Raw genomic sequence first — 22357 nt, 5'->3', positions numbered from 1 at the left:
AAAAAACTAAGTTAATGGGGACATAACAATGATAATATTTCTATAAATCCACCTTAAAATTATTTCCCCCGTGTCTCTAGAACTTAAAAAGTTAATGCTAACGAGAAGGTATGGTGATGATATTTAAGACTTAATATGTAAGACTGTAAACATCAGGTCATGAAAGCAAAGGTTTTTTTAGCAGAAGTTAAATTGAATCTTTATTTTAATATGTATGCAGACCCCTCGACAAGCAGGGATCTTAAATTTCACTTAAATGTGCTGACATACCATTTCTTACATTAATTAATTTGAAGCAAATTAAAATGTGTTTCACTTATTGATGAGGAACCAGTGAGAATTTTTTGACATTCCTGTATAAATATTTACATATTTTAAATGAATTTTGTTATACACAAACTGTAATGTTATTTTTAATTTTATTGATTAAATTATAAATTCCTGAGGAGCTCCACAGTCTTATAATATCATTAAAGAAGTTTATCTTTTTTTAAATTCTGTTCTCCATGGATAACATCATCTCTAGCATTATGCAGACACTGGGGTGGAGAAGAAGGGTGAAACCAAGCCCCCATGCTCCCACTGAACAAGGGAAAGTGTGTAAGAGGCTGATCTAGAAGGATGATGAAGGAAGTTCCCTGATGGCCTAGGGGTTAGAATTCTGGGCTTTCACTGTTGTGGCCTGGGTTCAATCCCCGGTCGGGGAACTGAGATCCCACAAGCTGAGAGATGTAACCAAAAAATAAATAAATAAACTAATTTTTAAGAAAATAAATAAAATAAAAGGGCGATGAAGCATAGCAGAGAGTATGATCCCACGGCAGAAGCCTCAAGAAGTGGGGAAAATGCTCATGTTTGGAGACATGTGTGGGCAGAGAATCTTATATCTGTTTTGGAGGGAGGGCTGCAGGAGAAGGGCTGTCGTCAGAGGAGGACCGGGTTTCCCTTAGGGCCTGGAGGTAGAGAGACTCCTATGATAAGATGAGGATGTAGGAGTTTGACTAGACGGGGATTAGGATTCCAAAGGCTGCAGTGAAAGGAGCTGAGATGAAGGATGGTAGTGGGATTTACCAGGCTGAGAAAACAGAGGACAGGAATAAAAGAACTAGAGAAGGTAGGTGGTTTTAGCTGGGATTGAGTACTTGCCTCTCTCCCTCTGCTTGAGAGTTATGATTAGCAGTGATTGGCCTCCACCCAATTTAGTACAAATTCTATTGGTGTTGTAACTGCCTAAGGGGCCCAGGCAGTCGGACTTGTCTCAGGAGGTTTTTTATATGGGCCTGGAGACAGTGGTGGAGCTGCAGGGCTGGACCTCCAAGGAGGTTCATGGGAGTTCTAGGTTGATGAATACTATTTTGCTGAGCTGTTGTGTTCTCACTTTCTAACAATCGTATTTTTGTGAGTATAAAATATTCACTCTTTGGTTATGAGCTAAACTATTTGGACTCAATTTCTGGAGATGCTTGGGTTTTTTTCATCAAATTCAGGACATGACCTATTTTGATTTGTGAAGTAGAGCTGCTAGCGTGTCACAGTTCTGTCGTATTTGGCTGTGAGTAGAACTCATTTCTTTGAGCTCCCTTTGTATTGTGAAGCTTGGTGTTCCAAGTTCTCTTGTCCCTAAGGTCCTTGGCTGGGGACTGCTTTGTAACCACATTCTTCTAGCCAACATGACGTAAAGTAGTAGAACTTGCCAGTAACATTCAATATCTCAGACTGAGAGATCACTTTAAGAAAAAAGCCTGAAGGGGCTTCCCTGGTGGCGCAGTGGTTAAGAATCTGCCTGCCAGTGCAGGGAACACAGGTTCGAGCCCTGGTCCGGCAAGATCCCACGTGCCGCGGAGCAACTAAGCCCATGTTCCACAACTACTGAGCCTGCGCTCTAGAGCCAGTGAGCCACAACTACTGAAGCCCGTGAGCCACAACTACTGAAGCCCGCATGCCTAGAGCCCGTGCTCTGCAACAAGTGAAGCCACTGCAATGAAAAGCCCACGAACAGTAGCGAAGACCCAACGCAGCCAAAAATAAATTAATTAATTAAAAAAAAAAAAGAGAAAAGGCTGAATTCAGTGACTCACAAAACCAGACTTTTGCCATACACAGGAGGGGAAAGTATCAAGGAAGCCAATGAAGAAATGTGAAAAAATTCAAGTTGCAGTAATCTATTCTTAAGAGCCATTGTTGGCCCTAATTGTTCTTTAACTTCTCCAACTGCTGTCTTTATCTGAAAACATTAAGGTATTATGAACTGGAATTTGCCAGTGCCAAACCAGAAGTAATGTATGAGTTTGGAATTTCATTGCAAATAAAACTTTATTGAACACTTTCTGTTAATGTTTCAATTAGGAGTTGAGATTTTTTTTATAGTGTTTATTTATTTGTTTGTGTATTTGTTTGTTTGTGGCTGCATTGGGTCTCCGTTGCTGTGCGCGGGCTTTCCCCAGCCACGGAGAGCGGGGGCCACTCCTTGCTGTGGTGTGGGGGCCCCTCACTGCGGTTGCCTCCCTCATTGTGGAGCACAGGCTCCAGGCACACAGGCTTCAGTAGTTGTGGCTCACAGTCTCAGTAGTTGTGGCTTGCGGGCCCCAGAGCGCAGGCTCAGCAGTTGTGGCGCATGGGCTCGGCCACTCCACAGCATGTGGGATCCTCCCAGACGAGGGATCAAACCCATGTCCCCCACATTGGCAGGCAGACGCCCAACCACTGCGCCAGGGAAGCCCCAAGAGTTGAGATAGTTCTTTAGATCCAGGCAGTTACTCTGACAGTGGAGGTTCATTTTCAAAGTCACGAACTTTTTAAGAAGGACAATCAGGAACCAGTTGACCTTTTTATGGATCAAGTTTTGATATGACTTTCAATCTCAAGTTACTTTGATCTTTTTAGCTTCTGTTTCTTAAATTAAGTTGCTTTGAAAACAACTGCGTATTCAAAGCCTCGGAGTGGGTTGATGAACCCAGTTCATTCATGAACTGCCCTTGGACATCGTTCTATTATACCCACGCTGTACTCCAGTTTTTCCTACCTGCCTTGATGGCAGTAGTCCTAGAAGAAGTGTTTTTAATCCATGGTCCTAGACTTATCAGTCCATGTTCTTCTTTGGGGATCTCCCACTTCAAAATACCAACCCTTAAATATTAGTTTCCTGACCTTTTATTTATAGTTTGTGTGAAAATTGCATAGCTTCCCATATCCTATGCCAAAAGGGTATATTTTGAGATGTGTTTTCTCCCATGATATTTATAAGATATGATTAAATGAAACTTGTGTGTTGACTCATGGAATGGGAAACAAATTGGAATTTTAGGACATACTTCTTTCTCATTTAATGCAAATATGACTAGACTTTTGTGTTTAACCTTCACTGACTAGGTAAAGTGACATTAAGACAAAGTGTTTTATGTAATTAGGTCTATTTATTCATTTGGGGTATTTTTAAGAGGATTAGGCTTTGAAAATTAAAGGTAGATAATAAATAATAACCACAAAAGATTTCAGCATGAGGGATGATAAATGTTTGAAAGATTCTAAGACAGATAAAGTATATTAATCCCATGGATAACTAACTTATTTCTTAATATAACAGTAACATTTCCTAATGATGCCCCATATCCATTTGCAGTTACATAAAAGTCTAATCATACTTGCTTTAAATCGGAAAGAAATATATCATGTTCCAGATTGTTTCCCTAAATGAAAATATAGTTTCATTCAGTTAAATTCTATAAATTTATAGTCAGTAATTGTAGAAAAGTCAATCCTATTTAATGTTATGTGAAATAAAAGTCATCTTATGGAAATACATATGTATAAGAACCACTGTATAGAGTATTCATATAGACATTTACTATAAAATATGAGATTGAAAGGAAATATATCAAAATATTAAAAGGTTTCATCTTTGAAAGACATACTGATTTTTTTTCTGCTTAATCTTAAAAGAACTGATAGAATTAGTTTAATTTCTGATCAATCACTTGTACTCTTTTTTTTTTTTTTTTTTTTTTGGCTGCATTGAGTCTTCATTTCTACGTGCGGGCTTTCTCTAGTTGCTGCGAGCGGCGGGGGGGGGGGGTCCTCTTTGTTACAGTGCACCCGCTTCTTATTGCAGTGGCTTGTCTTGTTGCAGATCATGGGCTCTAGTCGCGCGGGCTTCAGTGGTTGTGGCGCACGGGCTTAGTTGCTCCGTGGCATGTGGGATCTTCCCGGACCCGGGCTCGAACCTGTGTCCCCTGCCTTGGCAGGTGGATTCTTAACCACAGCGCCACCAGAGAAGTCCCAGTCACTTGTCCTCTTAAGTGAAAGTAAAGTTAATAAAATACTGACATATGAAGAATGTTAAAATGTCACTTTCATTTGCTCTTAGATGAGTCATTAGAAAATCCTATAGAGCAAATAGTCTCTAAGAGACTTAAAAATGTTTGAAGTTTCCCAATTATTTAGGGACAAAACCAGGACTTTAATTCAGTTCTCTTGATAATTACATTTATAATTAAATTAAACTTTTTTCTTAAAAATATACATGGTGTGTTCAGAATAGGATGCATACAGACATATACAGAATGTGAATAATTCTACAGGACAGATAATCCAATCTTTTCATCAAAGGAATAACAAAGAAAAAAGGAGGAGGGGATGTTATAGCTAAAAAAGAGGATTATATTATATTTCAGCTAGTGCTATGTAAGATACTTGTTTGGATCCTAATAAGAGCAAATCAAATTTAAGAGAGAGATTTAGGTCAAACAGGTACACTGGACATGGATATTTTCATGTGGCATTAGGGAATAATTGTAGTTTTTGTTAGCTATAATGATGGTATTTTGGTTATGTTTTTTTCAAGCCCTATTTGTTATAGTTTATGGTACAGTAGTGTATGTGTGGAGGAAATAACTTCTTTGGGTCTATGCATGAAGTCATATGGTATCTATAATATGCTTTGAAATATGCTAGAAGAAACCAAAACTTAATTGATAAAATGTTGATTGTTGAAGCTGCTTGGCTGGCATATAGAATTGTTGTCATATTGTTCCATCTGCCCAAAAAATGGAAAAGTGCAGGCAAATATGAGAGGAGAAAACCGTTTAATCAATTGTCAATGGTTTTCTGATGTCTCAAACCATCTTCAGTTTACAGTGAGGGTAATTTTCTGATGCTACTGCTTAGAACTGAGGATAATTCTAAAATAGGACTCATGCCTTGCTTTTCTCATTCTTGCTAAAGTTGTTGCGGGAATAGCCGGATATCCAAGGCTGTCTGCCCGTGTTGTCAGCTGCTGTAATAGGAGGGGGGCCAGCTGTAGAGAAGAAACCAAATTTTAGCTGCTCTTTAGAAGAGGCTCCCACTAATTTCAGTGATGGTGCTGGTGCTTGAAGACCTTACCTCCAGAAATCCTTGCCTGAAAAGATCACTAACACTTCCTATGGTGACATATTAACTAGTCATTTTGTTTGCCTTAAATCAGCCCCACAGGGGTGGTCCAATATGGTTGAATCCAGAATGTAGTTTATAACAGCATTTAAAATGCATTTCTTTACTCTAACCAAGTGGCAACCTATTAATTTAATAGACATTCCATCTAAAATTATACTAGATTTATTTTCAATAAACAACCCATCTGGGTTTCTCAGGCCTATATTCTAAACAAGTAGCAGTGGACTCTAGACATAACCATTCCATTCTTTACTATTGTCATGTTGTCTTGTGGAGAGCTCTGATAGACTCACTCTAAAACAGATTATTAGTTTTTATTTTTGTTGACCTTTCATCAGCCTTTGACTCCGGGGGCAGGAATCAGTTATGAGATAAAAAAATGCAGCAACTCAATATAGACTTTCCCTGTTACAGATGCTTGTGCAGAAGCAGGCGCTGAGCAGTGGAAGTGTTCCCTTGTTGCATAAGAAAATATTTGCGAGTGCATTAAAATAGGAGTGCGTTCCAAACTTACTTTTGGTTAAACAGGTTACGTGATTTTTTCTCTCAGCCTCCAAAAAGAAAAGACCTCTAATCAGAGGATATGAGTTTGTTCTCAGGAAGCAAGAGTGACCTTAGAAGACTATTGGTTCTACTCTCTAATCTCTGCCAGAAAAAAAGAAATGGCTTCAGATCAACAATTCCAAAATTAAGGTTATTAACCTAGTTGCTAGTCGACAGCCCTGTTAATCAAGTTTCTTCAAGCACATTGCTACCTAGGATGCTCCCTTCTGGTGCAGAGGACATGAGATTTAAACCCAGAGACTCCTCTGGATCACACATGGTTACTTCCCAAAATCCCACCCTTGCCTTCAGGCTGCTCCCTGTTGGAGTGGAGATTAATTAGGAAATTAGGATAGGATAGGTTGCAGGAAATAGAGAAGTTATTTTCTTTGAAAATCTGAGTAGTAATATAAGTAAATTTTTTGTTCTAATACAATAACTTTTTAAAAAATTGGTTATGCATATAGTGGTTCTATGATAACTTTCTGTTTAAGCAGAATATTCTTCTCAATCACCCTAGGCAATGAAGTAGTTGGGAAAAAATGGAGTGAAAATCTTTGGAAGGAAAAGAAGCCATAAATGTGGAACGTATACAGAAGTGAAATGTATAATTAGAACTCTATGAAAAGAAGCTTTGGAAAGGAAAATAGAATTGCTGAATTGCTAATAGAGCCACAAAGGCAACACCTGAGAGAAACAAGTTGGACTGTAATTTCTACTACATTTATGACTGCAGAGGTAAGGCAGGAGGGCTTTATGCCTTCTAATTCCTCCATCAGTAAAATTGGAATGATAATATCCCCATGCTTACTTAACAAAATACCAGGAAAATAACTAAGATGACTAAGAGTCTTGTGTAAGGTTTATTGATAATAAACACAATGCAAACTTAAGTTCTGATAGGCATATCAGAGGATTCCTTTGGATTTTTCTTGCTTAAGATGTTGTGCACATGGGAGCAAATTTTAAGGAAGCATTTTAATGAAGATATTTCTAGTCTGGAAAACAGTGATGGTAAATTTATCATTTTAAGTATTTGCCTCTTTGTCTAGATATTTGAGAGTAAATTTATTTTTTTATTCCACTAGAAAGAAAAGAATAAAAGTTATTTTACAAGGAAATACTGTTAGAAAGTTAGCAGGAGAGTACATTATGGTAAATATGAGCAAGCCTGTTCCAGGGTCGAAACAGATTACTGGATCATCTTAAGGTAGGCATCATCCAACTGGTGTGTTTTTTGACTTTACAGTTTTAGGATTTGATTTCTATTAGGTCATCCAGGGGATATCAAGTCCTACAAAATTTTGTCTTGCCCTGTGATTTACAAATCTGAGATCTTGGCTTGGAATTCACAGTTCTCCCTAATGTATTTATAGCTTCCTTTAGTTTTCATCTATATGACATATCTTAAGTTCCTACTAGATGCCAGGCACTCAACTAGGAATTGGACATACTAATGAAAAGACATCATCTCTGCCATTTGAGTGAGGATACATAAATACAAACCATTCTTTACAATTAAGTATTTCTTGTTACGGACACATATATAAAATGTAATGGAAGGATAGGGAAAAGAGCTCCTAAATCAATCATTTAGATTATGACTAGTTCCTTTGCCACTAACTGTGGATCCTTGTTTCCCCATTTTCAGTGAGAATATGTAAGAATTTTAACCAATCACATTATACTAAGTTCCAGTTTGCATTGTGTGTGTATACATTTTTTAAACCAGTGCTTCTTAGGATTAAGATTGCATCTATTAAATCTTTTTCATCCATCATTTAGAAAGGGAGCATGAGAGGCTTTGAAAAAGCAAGGCTCTAAGATCTATGCAGAAACCATTCAGTTGGGCTCACAACTGCTGAAGGAGACTTACGATAGTTTTGTGAACCTGATAACTTCAAGTTATTTTTTCCAACTTTTGTCTGTGAAACAGAAGATGTTAATTGGTGATTCATAGTGAAATAACAAACAAAAAACTTTTCTTCTCTTTGCAAGATATTTATTTGAAAAACTTATTTCCGCAGTTCAATAGGGAAAAGAGTCTTTATGCCTCCTAAAAATAAAGTTGAATCTAATTTATGCCTAATGTTAGAATTCTGGTACTTGGAAGAAAAAAAATTCAGTGATTAATTCTACCGTAAAATTTTAACAATCCCTGAGGTAATAATTATTTTATTCAGGCATTTATTATATTTAATAAATTTATATTTAGGCAATTATTATATTTAGTTAGATATTTCTGAGTAGATGTTTTTGGTTCTCAGCTGGGCAGGTTTTTTGGAATCTACAAAATATGGAAAGACTTTCACAGGCTAAAAAGAATAGTAATAAAACTTAGATTCATTGAGTGCACAGTAATTGCCAGATGTGGTTCTAATAGTGATGAGCGTTTCTAATTTTGGAGCTATCATAAATAATGATGTTGTGAATATTCTTGTCTCTTGGTGAACATGTGCATGCATTTTATTAGGAATGTAATTTCCAAATCATATGATAAGCATATATTTTTCTTTAGGTAATAATGCCAAACATCATCCAAAGTGATTGTACCAATTTTCCTCCCATTTGCAGTATATGAGAGTTCCAGTTGCTTATCATCCTAACTAACATTTGGTGTTTTCTTGATTCTGATGGGTGTCTAGTGGTATCTTATTTTGGTCTTAATTTGCAGTTCATAGTGACTAATAATGTTGAGCACATTTTCATGTTTGTTGGCCATTTAGTCATCCTCTTTTGTAAAGTGCCCATTGAAGTTTTTAGCCCATTTTAAAAATTGGGTTATCTGTCTTTTTCTTGCAGGAGTTCTTTTTATTTTATACATGAGTCCTGTATAAGATACCTTTATTGCAAATATCTTTTCCTATGATATGGTATGCATATTCATTCTTAATGGTATCATTTCATGAAAAGAAGTTCTTACTTTTAGTTTGATACTATTTATCAATCTTTTCTTTATGGATATGCTTTTTGTATTCTGTTTAAGAAATATTTGCCTACCCAAGGTGATGAAAAATTACTAATATGTTGGCAGGTTTTTTTCAATACTTTGATGTTGTCATTCTATTGTCTTTTAGCTTTCATCAGTTCTATTCAAAGCCAGCTGTAAATACTATTATTGCTGATGTATCTTTTCCTTTGCTCCTCTGAGATCTTCTGTTTGTTGTTGTTTTTCAGCAGTTTTATTATTATGTGCTTAGATGTGATTTTATTGGACTTTATCCTGCTTGGTGTTCATGGAGGATCTTGAATCTGTGGCTTGGTATCTTTCATCAGTTTTGGAAAATGCTTTCCCATTACTATTCAAATATCACTTATGCCCTATTCTCTCTATCCTCTCCTAGGACTCTAATTTCACCTGTGATACATATCTTCATCTTGTCTCATAATTCTCTTACATTTTTTCATCATTTTTTATCTTTTTAATATTTGAAGATTCAGTCTGGATATTTTCTGCTGTCCAGTCTTCCTCTTCACTATTCCTCTTATTAGTGCCTTAATCTGCATTCAATCTATCTGTTTGAGTTCTGAATTTTATACTTTTATTTATTTATTTCCCACACCACACGGCATGTGGGATCTTAGTTACCTGACCACAGATCGAACCCACGTCCCCTGCATTGGAAGTGCGGAGTCTTAACCACTGGACCACCAGGGAAGTCCCTGAGTTCTTAATTTTAGTTATTGCCTTTTTCTGTTCTAAAGTTTCTATCTGATTTAAAACAATGATTCTATGTGGGCTTCTATTTTTGACCTTATTAATCATAGTTATTTTATAATCTGTGTTTGGAACGCTTGTAGATCTACTTATTTTTCCCATTTTTCTCTTAGTCTTTACTTTGGTCTTTGTGTTCAGAATATGTGTGGTAATATTTAATTGAATGTCAGACATTGTCATTTGAAAATTTTAGGAATAATTTGAGACTCTGGATGATGCTTTTGCAGTCTGTTAGACTAGGAAAGACTACATAATGTATTGAGCTAATCAAGACTGGGCTTACTGAGTTTGTGAGAGCTGATTTACTTTCACTTTATTCCTGGTTTATTCTGGTTATTCCTGGAGTGTACCTCTTCAGCAGTTCCAACTCCCAAACTCCGTGAGGTGAATGAAAGATTCTCAGCCTCTAGGCTGTTGCTTACAAATTGCAAAGGCGTCAAAAATACCAGGCTCATTTCTCAGCATTTCTATTCAAATCAGGATCTTGGCTCCTTGAGGCTTGGCTGCCTTGATAGTTTTTGGATACTTTCAGTCTTGATTTTTTTTTTATGTTCTATCCAAATTTTATAGTTGTTCTCATGGGGAGAGTTGGTATAATGTAAACTAGTCTGCTATAATTGGAAGTGGAAGTATCTTGTTTTTATTTGCTCAAGAAGTATTTTTAGTGCCTACTGTATGCCAGCTACTATTATTCTAGGCACTGGTAGATAATGTTTAAATACTATTAAAAGTTACTCTTTTCATGGATCTCATGTTCTAGAGAAGGCAGATAAAAACAAATAAGGTAATTTCAAGTAGTGATAAAGACTATGAAGGAAATAAACAGTGTGATGTATAAGACAGTAGCTGGTTATAGAGAGAAGGCTGCCTTAAGATAGACTAGTCAAGAAAGTCTCCCCCAAAGAGGTGACATTTGAACTGAGACATGAAAGATGTGAAGGAGACAGCCAAGTGAAAAAGTAGGAAAAACAGAGAAAATAGAAGGTATGAAGGCCCTGAGGTGGAGAAAGAGACAAGTGTGGCTAGGACCTAGTGAGAGAGGGAACCAGTTGTATGGGTAAGATTGAGGAGGAGATAGTCCAGGTAACAGGTAGTGAACTATATATAATGGGAGGAGGGGAAATACAAGTAGGAGAACTGAAAATGACTCCTAAGTTTGATTTTAGCCACTAGTTACCATTTATTGAGTTGGAGAAGACCAGAGGAGGACCATATTTGGAGAACGGGTATCAAGAGTTCTGTTTTTGACATGTTAAATTTGAGGTGCCTGTTAGGCATCCAAAGCAGGACATGTAAATTTGGGAGTTACTGGCATAAGGAAGACATTAAAGCAATGCAAATAGATAAACTCCCTTGAAGAAATATTGCAGAGAAAGAAGAGAAGAGAATCTACAGCAGGCCCTGAGGGACAACAATATTTAGAGATTAATCAGAAGAGTAGGAGCAGCTAGAGACACAGGAAGGAAATCAGCGTTACATAAGCTAAAAGTGTTTCAGGAAGAAGGGACTGGTCAGCTCTTACGAATGCACTAAAGATTAAGATACAGACGAAGAAATGTCCATTGATTTTGATGATACAGAAAACATTGGTGACTTTGACAGGAACAGGCATCTTAGAATGGTGGGGGTAGAAGCTAGACTGGAGTATGGTGAAGAGCAAATGGGGACCTCCAGTTCTAGCAAAATGAGGACTGAACACCACTCATTACTCTCTAAACAAGCAGACATGCTAAATTCAAATAACAAATGTAAATGTATAGTGGCCTCACAAAAAAGGAACGGAAATTCCCGGGTACCTCCCAAAAAAGAAGAAACTGAAAACTAGAGTCGTATGCATAGAAGCTGACATCAAGAGGGGGGTGAGCATAAGTGCGGCAAGAAGGGCAGAGTTCATCACACCCAGAAATAGACCCTAAAGCCTAGCTGCTTAGGTTGTAATTCACTCACAGTGATAGGAGGGGTGTTCTTGGCCTTATGCATGGGAGGAAATGGGAGCTGAGATCCAAGCCTAAAACTGGGATGATGCAATTGTCGTACAGATGCTCTATGGTACTTCACCCTAGGTAGAGTCACTCTCTTCTGGTCTCTTTATTTAAATTAGACTTGTAGAGTCAATCTCAGTTCTTAGATCAGGCTGGTTAGGAATCTGGGATGTTGACTGAAAATGATGTGTGTTGAACTTCCTCGTACATAAAGACTGGGTAATCCTAGATCTGATAAAGTAGTAATGTCCCAGTAACTGAACTCTTTCTGGAACTGAGCTAGGCGTTCTCCTGGGAAAGAATTTTAATTTAAATATCTGATGGACCCCCAGTAACTGTTTTTAATTGGAAGCTAATCCCTTAAATCGAGATGGTCAGTTTAGCTCAATAGCAAGTAGTCCATTAGGAGGACCTCTCGGAAGGCAATGAAATGGTTTAAAGCACCTATCTCCTTTGGTTTAGGTCATAGATTATCCATAGATTGCCTCTTGCACCAATAATTCTAATTCTCTATTACAACATGCAAATAAAATTTTTTTAAAAAGGTAAACAGTGAAACTCTCTACTGTCTAAAATATTTTACTGAAAGTCAAGCAAGGCCTGAAAATGAAGCTAAAAGAGGTGGCAAAACTGTACTAGCAGCTAATTCCTAAACAAGGACCCCTTAACATGATCATGGTTTCTTAGAGGTATCCCAAAACTATTTAACTTTTCTTTTCAAAATGAAAATTGTTTTATTGGATTTTTTTCTGATTCCAAATGTAATCAGTGTTCATTGTAAAAAAGTTTAAAGTTCTAAAAACAAAAGACTTTCTCTTCTTAAATTCCCAGTTCTTTCAGACTCAGCTAAAAACTTTATCTTATTTTTACTGAGCAGACTGAGTGATTCAGTTTTTCCTCAATTCCACTCTATAAACATATAATTGGTAGATACTTTTTTTTTTTTTTTGGCCCGAGCAAATTTCCTATTACTTGAAATACTTAAACTCAATGTACAGTGATTCCATTAAGCTTTAAGAGTTTCAGATCTTGGTAGTTGGCAAGAATAACCACAGATAGACTAAGTTTGTGAAGGAAAAAGTAAGTCTTTGGGAAAAACAAAACATATTTTATGAATGCTTTTTCATTCTCTCAGGCATTATGGTAAGTGCGACATGATTGGCTTGTGCTACTAATCTCTACTTGCTCAGAGTTGCCACATTAATCCTAAATCTACTCTATTCAAGGACAATTTTTATTATATCACTTTACAATTTAAGAACTTCCAGCGGCTGTCTGTTATTTGTCTAAACAAATCACCCTAGCTTGACATCAGTGGGCCCCATGCCTTGCTAGCTATTTCTCAAAGATTCATTTTCTTCCCATTCATATGTGTTCCAAGCTCATTGCCACCCCTGTGGGTATAGCATCAACTGAACACCCATCCTCTTCTTTCAACAATTAAAATTCTATGCTTGTCTCATGACCCTAGCCAAAACTCACCCACTTCTCACTGACCTCTTATGATTTACATTTTACAGTATATTCTGTCCTCTATACACTAGTATGTATTTACTAGTTGGTTTGATTATAGCTATTCTTTAGTTATTTCATGACTGTCTTATCTCTACAGCTGACTTTCTGTAGGTATTGCATGTGTGATATGAAACATAGAGTCCATGGAATAGATCCTTGCCCAGAAATATAGAGGCCATGGAAAATATAGTTGTTCAGAATGCATCCTCTATCAACATATTCAAGCCAGATATTCTATGACCACAAGTTCATCAGTTTTGGTAACAACCCATCTTCTTTCCAAATCTCAATACCTTAGTAATAGATACTGCCCATCAGAGTTGAGGGATTAAGAGTTGGATAGGAGGACTGCTGTGTGGAACTATGGCCAGATTGAACAGGCCATTATGTGGACAACTGAGAAGTTGGAAAGCAATATAGAATAGTAGAAGGAACACTGGCTTTGGACTTAGGCCTGGGTTCAAATTCAAGTTCTACCATATATTAACAGTTACCTTATCTTATTGTGAGGATTAAATGAGATAGCATGTGGATGGCTATTGTGGGTCCCAGTACATAGTAGGTGCTCAATAAATAGTAATTATCGTTATTATCTCTAAGTTATAGTAGGTCTGCACTGTAGCAAATGAGGTTAGCTGTTCAGTGAAATATCACAAGCCATAAAATATCCCTTGGTAGATAGCCAGTTTCTTATGTTGAATTAGCTCGAATTCTTTGAGTACCAATTTATACAGCATTTGTTGGTTGATTTGCTTTTAAGGAAGAATGTCTAAAAGACGCTAAACTGCCTCCTTAGCCAAGGACACATCAGGGGTCTGTCTCTCTGTCCCTGTAGACGGCACAAACAGTAAGACATCAAGATAATGGCTCTAGTGCTGGATTGGATGCAGTCCAAAGGCCAAGTTCACATGTATTCATACTGCAGAACAACTCCTAAGATTATAGAATCTTGGCTTTGGAGGGATTTTCTTAGAGGATGTGGAATTTTGCTATTTTTGTTAGAAATATCCATTATAACATTCCAGATAGATCATGTAACTTCTGATTTAAGGGGAAGTTCATTCTTTTGCTGAACAGTCCATTCTGTTGTAAGCTGTAACCAATAGACAGTCCTTTCTTAATCAAATCCAAATATGCCTGCCATGACTTCTTCCTAGTGTTTCTAATAATGTCCAGCAGAGCAATGTAGATTAAGTATAGCCCCTCAGCCATTTGAATACCCCTTAGATATCTATTCTAATTCCCCTAGCTTCTCCAGAATAAACATCCTACTGTCTTTATGTAGCTATGCCTATTTTCAAGGTATATTTATCAAATATTTGGCTTTAATTTTAAAATTATGAGCTAATAAACAAATATGTGAAAATCCAGAATTCCAGGGGAAACTGAACTATTTTAATCAAATTTGGACAGATTGGTTTTTTGTTGTTGTTGTTTTTTGTTTGTTATAAAGTTTTATTTATTTTTGGCTGCGTTGGGTCTTAGTTGCGGCATGCAGGATCTTCGTTGAGGCATGCAGGATCTTTCGTTGCAGCACCTGGGCTCTTCGTTTTGGTGCACGGGCTTCTCTCTAGTTGTGGCCTGTGGGTTTGCTCTTCTCTAGTTGTGGTGGCATGCTCCAGGGCACATGGACTCTGTAGTTGTGGCACATGGGTTCCAGAGCACATGGGCTCTGCAGTTTGTGGCACACAGGCTCTAGTTGAGGCATGTGAACTCAGTAGTTGTGGCCCACGGGCTTAGTTGTCCCGTGGCATGTGGAATCTTAGTTCCCTGACCAGGGATCGAACCCACATCCCCTGCATTGTAAGGCGGATTCTTTACCACTGCACCACGAGGGAAGTCCCCAACAAATTGTTTTTAATAAACCAGGGTATTGAGACAATAGAAAGTGATTCATATTGAAAGGCACATATGCCCTAAGTAAAAAAACAAAACATGCACTACAGTATGACATTTGAAATAATAAATGTTGGTGCAATGATTACTGCAGTATTTATCAGATTTTTAACAATGTCTTATATCTACACTTTCAAGAGAAGTTGGCCCTATCTTAATGTTAGAATAAAGGTAGGTAAAGAAGACTTACAGAAGCTTGGATTCATGGGTCTAAGCAGTAATGTTTTCTCTGTTTGAAATGGGATGAAACTGTAGAAAGCACCAAAACAGAGAAATAACATTTAATTCAACAAGATTTAATGCCTTCCATATGCCAGGTGCTAGAAATAAGTAGCACATAAAATACATAAAGTACATGGTTCCTGTCCTCATGATACTCAGAATCTAGAGGGGAAAACAAATATAGATAACCATAAAAACAACAACACTAAAAAAAATAAGGTGTTCATTTATTTCCAACACATTTCTGCCTCTTTGGGGACTGTTAAATCTACTTTTACAAGAGACATATAGACTCCAAAATGCATTTAAGTTTAGTGTAAAGATCTTCAGACAGATTTTGTATAGGTTACTCTGAAGCTTATTTACTGACAAATGCACATCAGTAAACTTAAAGGCCTAAACTCAGAACGCAGAAAAACCTTAAGGAAAAACAAGACAAGTGGGAAAAAGAAATAGACTTATGGCATGGTTGTCAACCTAAATAGTTGTTAATATAATAAACAATTGGATTATACAATACAAGGTAGGGAAATATCGTTCTGTAATACTCTAATGCTCGGCATTGTTAAACTCTTATTTGGAATGTTCCCTTAATTTGGGTTGCCAGACATATAATTTGGAGAACAAGATTAGGTCTAGAAAAGCCTGGCAAATGTGAGTAAAGGAAATCTTATGAGAAAAAGTTAAATACACTTCCTTCCCTCAAGGAAAGAGAAGGTACAAGGGGGTGATTTGACTGTCTTCCATATGAGGAAGATAATGTTAATCATTTCTCATTTCAGTGACGTAGTGAGTAAGGTTAGAATGGCCTAAAGTACAGCTGTGAACGTTTATTTTGGGCATATGAACTTTCAAACATATCATGATATATATTAAAATATCAAAATAGGAAACTCTCATAGGTGTACATTTTTACCTGTTTAGCTGGTCGGGTAATCTGATGATTTATTCCTTGATTCTGGGCAAATGTTAAACAAACAGAGGTCTTTCACAACAGTGTGATTAAGGTTTACAGCAAGATTGTGAAGGCTGCTCTGGCATAGAAACAACTGTGGGTAGTACAGAGGGTGCAGGAAAAGGTCCAGGGTGACACCATTTTTGTATCTACAGCTAGTTCTTCATCAAGAAACATGTTCATATATCTTGGGCTACAGAAAGTGTTAAAGAATCAATATGCCATTTCTGCTGCTGAATTTTTAAAGCTTTGCATCCTAAAACCCTAGTCTAGGGTGTGACACGAAAATGTGTTTGTCACCTACTCAGAGGAGATATCTGGGTCTCTCAGCATAATCTAGATAAAATCTTAACACATACAAGATAAGTTCACTGTTTTGGAGAAACCATTTTAGCCTGAACATATAAAAAATAGCACATAAAACCTGGATCAGTGAAAAATATATGTAGGAAATAGCTCTGCTTCCCAGTAAACACTGAAAGTGTTTTGTTTTGTTTTTTTCCTATAGTAGACAGGAGAGAAATATTGAGCTGGATTACCAAATAGTAAAGTTGCAATTAGTAGAATTAAATCAAACCACCCTATATGCTTCCCCTTGAAAAGAAATCCCATTTCCACTCACAACCACCTAAAACTGTCACTAATAGTAGTAGACCACTGTATGAGAAAAAAGGAGGTAGAATTTCAAATTTTGTATGTGGAAAACAAAATTATTAATTTCTTTATCATAACAGAGGCTTATCATTATGAAATTCAAAAGGTTAAAATGAGTTTGCTCATAGATCATACCCAGGTGCTATTCTATCAGGGTTCATACCCCATAATGGTATATCATAATGATATATTTTTTTCTATCTCCTCAGTCGTTTTTCTATTCTTTATAATTTTTTTCTGTGACTTTGATAACTCTCTTACATACATGCATGCTCTTGCCTCTGCGTGAACACTCCCAGATTCTTCCATCCACCTATCCTGTCCTCATCACTTCACTATCAGAAAACAGATGGCATTTGACTGATATGCTAGGAAGAGCCCTAGTGGCAGAGAGGTGAGTCCCAGGGCCCAGATCCCTTCTGACGGAGTCTCATCATTTCACTACTTAGAGTTCTTTTCAAGAGGAGGTTCCCTCCACCTGGCTGGCATGCCCTCCATGCTTCTCCCAGAGGTGTATGCTTTGACTGGTCCTCCTGAAGCAGAAATGGAAGTTTGAGGTTCTCAGTGTTTAAATAGAAAAACCAGTGGAGGGGGTCAGCTACCTCCCTCTCTCTGACCTGTCTGGAGTGGAAGTGGAAGTTTTAGGGCGCTGGGAGTGGAAATGGGATTTCTTTAGGAGGGAAAGTGTATGGGGCGGGGGGCGCCTGGATTTAATCCCATTAATTGCAGGTTTACTATTGGCATGCAGTCCTCAATCCAGCTCAGTATACCTCGTCCCTGTCAATAGTATGGGCTGTGGTGTCAGATCACTTGTGTTCAAATTCTAGTATTTTCTCATCACTGGTTTTATGATTTTTATTTTCCATGCTCTTCTGGTAAAAAGAAAATACATTAAACACTGCTATCGCGCAGGCACCCTCACCTTAACCACGTTCGAATTAGGCCCTCTTCAGGGTCCTTCCCGCTCTTTCTCACTTTACTCTCCAGCTTTTTAAAAGGTGTATTCCGCACACTTTCAAAACCCTACAGTCGGTCTCTGCCACCATCGGTTTGAGGAGCTCTGTGTACCCACCTCCTCCGCTCTTGCTGCAGCCAGGGTGAGAGGATAATAGGAGGGCAGAAACGATGGGGCCTTGACTCCCAGCTCCTGGCTGAGTGCCTGAGAGGAAAGCCAGCATTTTTGGGCTCCGGCAGCAGAGGGCGCCACGTTTCCCCGAGGCATCTTCCCTCGAGGCTTAACAGGCGGTACCATCTTGACCGGAAGTACGGCCTAGAGTCCTGAGGAGAGGCCAAGGACCCGGTCACCTTTTGATGTCCTAAGGCTGGAAGCAGGCCGTCTCTCGGAGGAGCTTGGAGAAGCATAGTCTGTGGCCAAGTTCATCCGAAGTGCCTGGTAAACCCACCCGGCCGCCCAGGAGCCCCAGCGAAGCCTTGCCTTTCGCGGTGCAGCCTTTGAGCACCGCCCCAGACCCGGGGTCCTAGTGAGGTACCGGCCCGGGAAGACCCGCAGAGAGAGGAGAGGGCTGCTCCTGGGTTTTTCTCCGTATTGGCCAGACCCGGGATGGTGGAGGGAGGGCCTGGCCTGAGTCTGGCCGACGCAGGGAACTAATACTTGGTAAAGATGATACAGCCTATCTCTGAACTGTGTGAGACACAGGAATGTACGTGTTCAAAAGGTCTTTCTTTTCTGGTGGACGCCAGAGCCTCATTCTTTGCCCTTTACTGCTCTGATAACTGGGAAGTAAAAGTACAAATTTTTAAGTTTCTCTTTTCTCACCTTGAGCACGTCATAGACTGATACTGATCTCTCAGTGTGGAACCCAGAGGTCTCTTATGGACCATTGCAGTACTAGGTTGGTAAAAGCTTAAAGTGCGAAGGGAGAGGGAAAGCAGTGATACCTTCAGTGAAGAATTAGGCCTAAAGGTGGAACCTTGCATTTGATCATAATTATTTAGCATGATATGCCTGAAATATATAGAACTAAATACTTGTAGTCAACTGGAGTACGTTAGAAATTGATAATGATCAGACAAAACAGTTAATATAAGTATATTCACATTCTGTGATTGTCAGAATGTGCCTACTCCAATCCATTAATATTATCATGAAGCAAAATTACATTTCTGAGCTACTGTCTGTACATAAAAGTTGCCTTAGTTAATTTAAGCATAGTAATAAACAGGAACGTTTGATTCATTTAAAGTCTAAAAATATCTGAACTAGATTTTGTATAATTTATCCTTCTCAATCCCTCTGCAACCTAAGCATATTCTTTACTATGTTATACCTTTAGAGAGCTAACCCTCATGTTAGTCTACAGACTGTGAGCTGTGGAGGTTCCAGTCTTTCTTTTTCACATTTAGTTTTGCCACTGGACTCTGGGCTTCAGTGTCCTCACTTGTAATGTAAAGGAGTCAGGTGAAGTTAACACCAACGTCTCTTCAGGCGTGAATTTTGCATGACTAATCCATTGTAGAACACAACTAAAATAATGGTTCTTTTGTAGTTCTCTTGGGGCTTTTACTATTGCTAGGAATCATGCTGGAAAGATACAGGCATCACGTGGAATGCGAAAGGAAACACAACTGAATAATGGCCATGTTTTGAGATAGAGACTTAAGTGCCAAAAAAAAAGCGAGAAAAGGATGTTTTGTTAGTGGTGTTTTAAGGAGAAACATGCTTGGAAAATGTTCTTCAGTATTTCTGGATAGAGAAGTACCAAATGAATGTGTCCTTTTAAAATTACATCAAGCGCTTTTGCTCTGCATACTCAGGGTGCAAGCTAGTTAGGAAGGGCAGAGTCCCTGACCTACGCCTAAACCGCGTGGAGTTTTAGGTCAAAGCGGGTTTGGCTGCTAAGCATGGACCCGGGCGCCGGAACCCCTAGATGGGAAGGCCTCGGTGAGGCTGCCGCGAGTTCACCTGCACATGGGCTCCGCGCGGGGGCCGCGAGCACCGGTTCACCCCACGGCAGGCCCCCGCCCAGACACCAGCACCTCCTTTCACCTGGGCAGAGCCCAGGACGGTTAGCAGCCCAGGGAGCTCCATCAGGGGCCAGGGAAGTGAAGTGACTTGCTCGCTTATGTTTTCTTCGAAATTTGGGGGTCTAATTCCTGCCGGGCTGGGGAATGACCGCAGTCTGGGTAGTGTATTTAGGGTGGCCGTGAGGGCGGTGGCCCGACCCAGCAGCTTCACGGGCCAGCTCCGCCCCTGCCCCGGACCGGCGCTTGCGGACGTGACCGTGGCTGCGCCCGCCGCCCGTTACTCGAGTGCGGCCCGCGGAGGGCGCGCCCTGGAGCCGAGCGCCCTCGGCCGCCACCTGCGGGGCCGGTCGCCCGGGTGCGGGGCGCGAACCCGCCAGGAGCGCGCGGCGGGCGCGGCGGCGGGAGGAGGAGCCCGGAGCGCGACCGAAGGACACCCCGTCCTCCAAATGCTGCCACTTGACTGAGTCGGCCGCTGGTGAGAAGGCGGCGGCGCTGCCCTTGCAGCTGGACCGCACTCCGCTTTGGCCCGGGGCTCAGCTCGCCGCCCGCCCAGACGCCGACCCACCGCGGGGCAGCGCCGGCCCCGGAGCTGCAGGAGCGCCGGATGCCTGCTCGGTCCCCGCCGCCGTCCAGACGCCCGAGCGGCGCGCAGCTGCCCGCCGACGTGTAGAGTAAGTGAACACCTGGGAGGTGGGTCCCAGGTCTCTGTGTGTCCATAGGCGTGTGTCCATAGGTCTCTGCTCGTCAGTTTTGCCTTTTTTGATTTTCAGTGGCAGAAACCTGTGAGTTACAGGAGGCTTTGATTAAGCCGGACCTTTCTCGGCCAGCTGCCTCGGCTAGAGCCTCGTGCCTCCGGCTCCTAATTAAAGAACTTGGCCCCCGCTCCTTCCACCTTGTTCTGAGCCCTCAAATTCAAGGTTTTGCTTTATGAGTTGGCAGTTTCACCTTCCACCCGATCCTTTCTGCCTGAAGAGTAAAGATTTTCAGGTAGAAGATTTGCCTATGAACACTTAATTTGTATGCCAAGCTGTCAAGCTTGTGCTCTGAATGGCATGTCAGGAGCAAAGTGTGAGCTCCTTTTTGAGCGGTGGGAGCCTGAATCTCGAGGTGAATTATGATGCACATGGGAAATAAAGCAGAGTTGACGGTAAGATCCTTCAGCTGTTAGCGAAGGGATCTGAGAAGCAGAGCAGAACAATCGGAGTTTGTTTCTCTTATGTTTCCCGTCTGCCCCCTCCCCATCCTTTATGGAATTAGGTTAACAAAAATTATAAACTAGTAAAAGTTCTCATCAAAGACCCCATCGTTTTAGGATCTGGTATTTATGGTATTTATCTTAGGGAACATTTTAGTTAAGAATTAAGAGGAATAAGGAGTTTACTTTGATTATGACAAAGTATAAATCACATCAAGATCAACAGTTGAATATACCTTTGATTTTTGGATGAGGCTGTTTTCAAGTACCTGATATAGGTACCATATATATAGATGGGAAATAACATTAACATTTAGGTATTCTGCCTGATGTATTCAGCAGAATGGTCTGTTAAAACAGTAACTTCAGTTTTTAACTTCTTTGTTTTGCCATCAAACAAAAATTACTTACTAGGCCCACAATCTTATAACAACAGGGTACTTTAAAATCACAGACCAACCTCCAATCCATTTTAACATTCCCTCTGTTGCACTCCCAACAGACCAGCCACACTTTGAGGGAGCAGTTTCAGTGACAGGGAGCTCACTGCATTGTGAGGTATCCCTCCTTTCTGTTATTGTTAGCAAGGCCTTGGTTACACTGAACTGACAACTGCTTCCTTGGACCTGTTTCTCATTAATCCTACTTTTGCCAATAGCCCTCCAACTCGTGAAATTATATGTAGAATTTTTCAGCAGAGAAGATCTAAAACTTTCATCCATCTGAAAGAGTCTATGACCAAAAAACTGTTAAGAAATGAAAAGTCTAGGTGGTACAGAGTAAGTCTTTCGTCTCCTTTACTTGACAGCCTTTCAGATCCCTGAGCTTTGGCTTCCTCATCTGTAGAATGGGAATAATGATATACTCCATCTACCTGTAGGGTTGTTGTGAGAATCAAATGAGATAATGTTCATAATACTTAGCATAATTGCCCGGAAGTCAGTAAATGTTAGTTATCTTCACCAAATAATATTCACTTTAATGTTTCCTTCCTTACCTAAGACCTTTCTCTGTGCTAAAGATCCTTAGCCCAAAATTGAATGCATTAATTCAATCTAGTCTGAACAATGCAGAGTGCAATGAATTCCTATCTTCAAACAAAATCATGTAATTTCTTTTTGATGTTCTTACTTTTTTTTTGGTTTAATTAATTTTAACATCTTTATTGGAGTATAATTGCTCTACAGTGTTATGTTAGTTTCTGCTTTATAACAAAGTGAATCAGCTATACGTATACATATATCTCCATATCCCCTCCCTCT

The 22357-nt window shown here is 39.5% G+C and overlaps 1 protein-coding gene across 3 annotated transcripts in view; it reads left to right on the top strand.

Moving 5' to 3' along the window:
- The window catches only part of C6H2orf88 (chromosome 6 C2orf88 homolog), a 92051-nt gene that overhangs the window by 39002 nt on the left and 30692 nt on the right, over positions 1 to 22357 (top strand). Inside the window, exon 1 of one of the 3 annotated variants that reach the window (XM_067741208.1) lies at positions 20250 to 20571. The exons of the other annotated variants lie outside the window; for them this stretch is intronic. The gene's annotated coding sequence lies outside the window, so the exon portion shown is untranslated. Of the gene's footprint in view, positions 1 to 20249; positions 20572 to 22357 lie in introns of those variants that run through there. 3 annotated transcript variants of the gene reach the window in all.

Source organism: Pseudorca crassidens, chromosome 6 (genome assembly GCF_039906515.1).
Source record: "Pseudorca crassidens isolate mPseCra1 chromosome 6, mPseCra1.hap1, whole genome shotgun sequence".
Lineage (NCBI taxonomy): Eukaryota > Metazoa > Chordata > Mammalia > Artiodactyla > Delphinidae > Pseudorca > Pseudorca crassidens.
The sequence above is the reverse complement of the archived record's forward strand: the minus strand, read 5'-3'. Positions and strand labels throughout refer to the sequence as shown.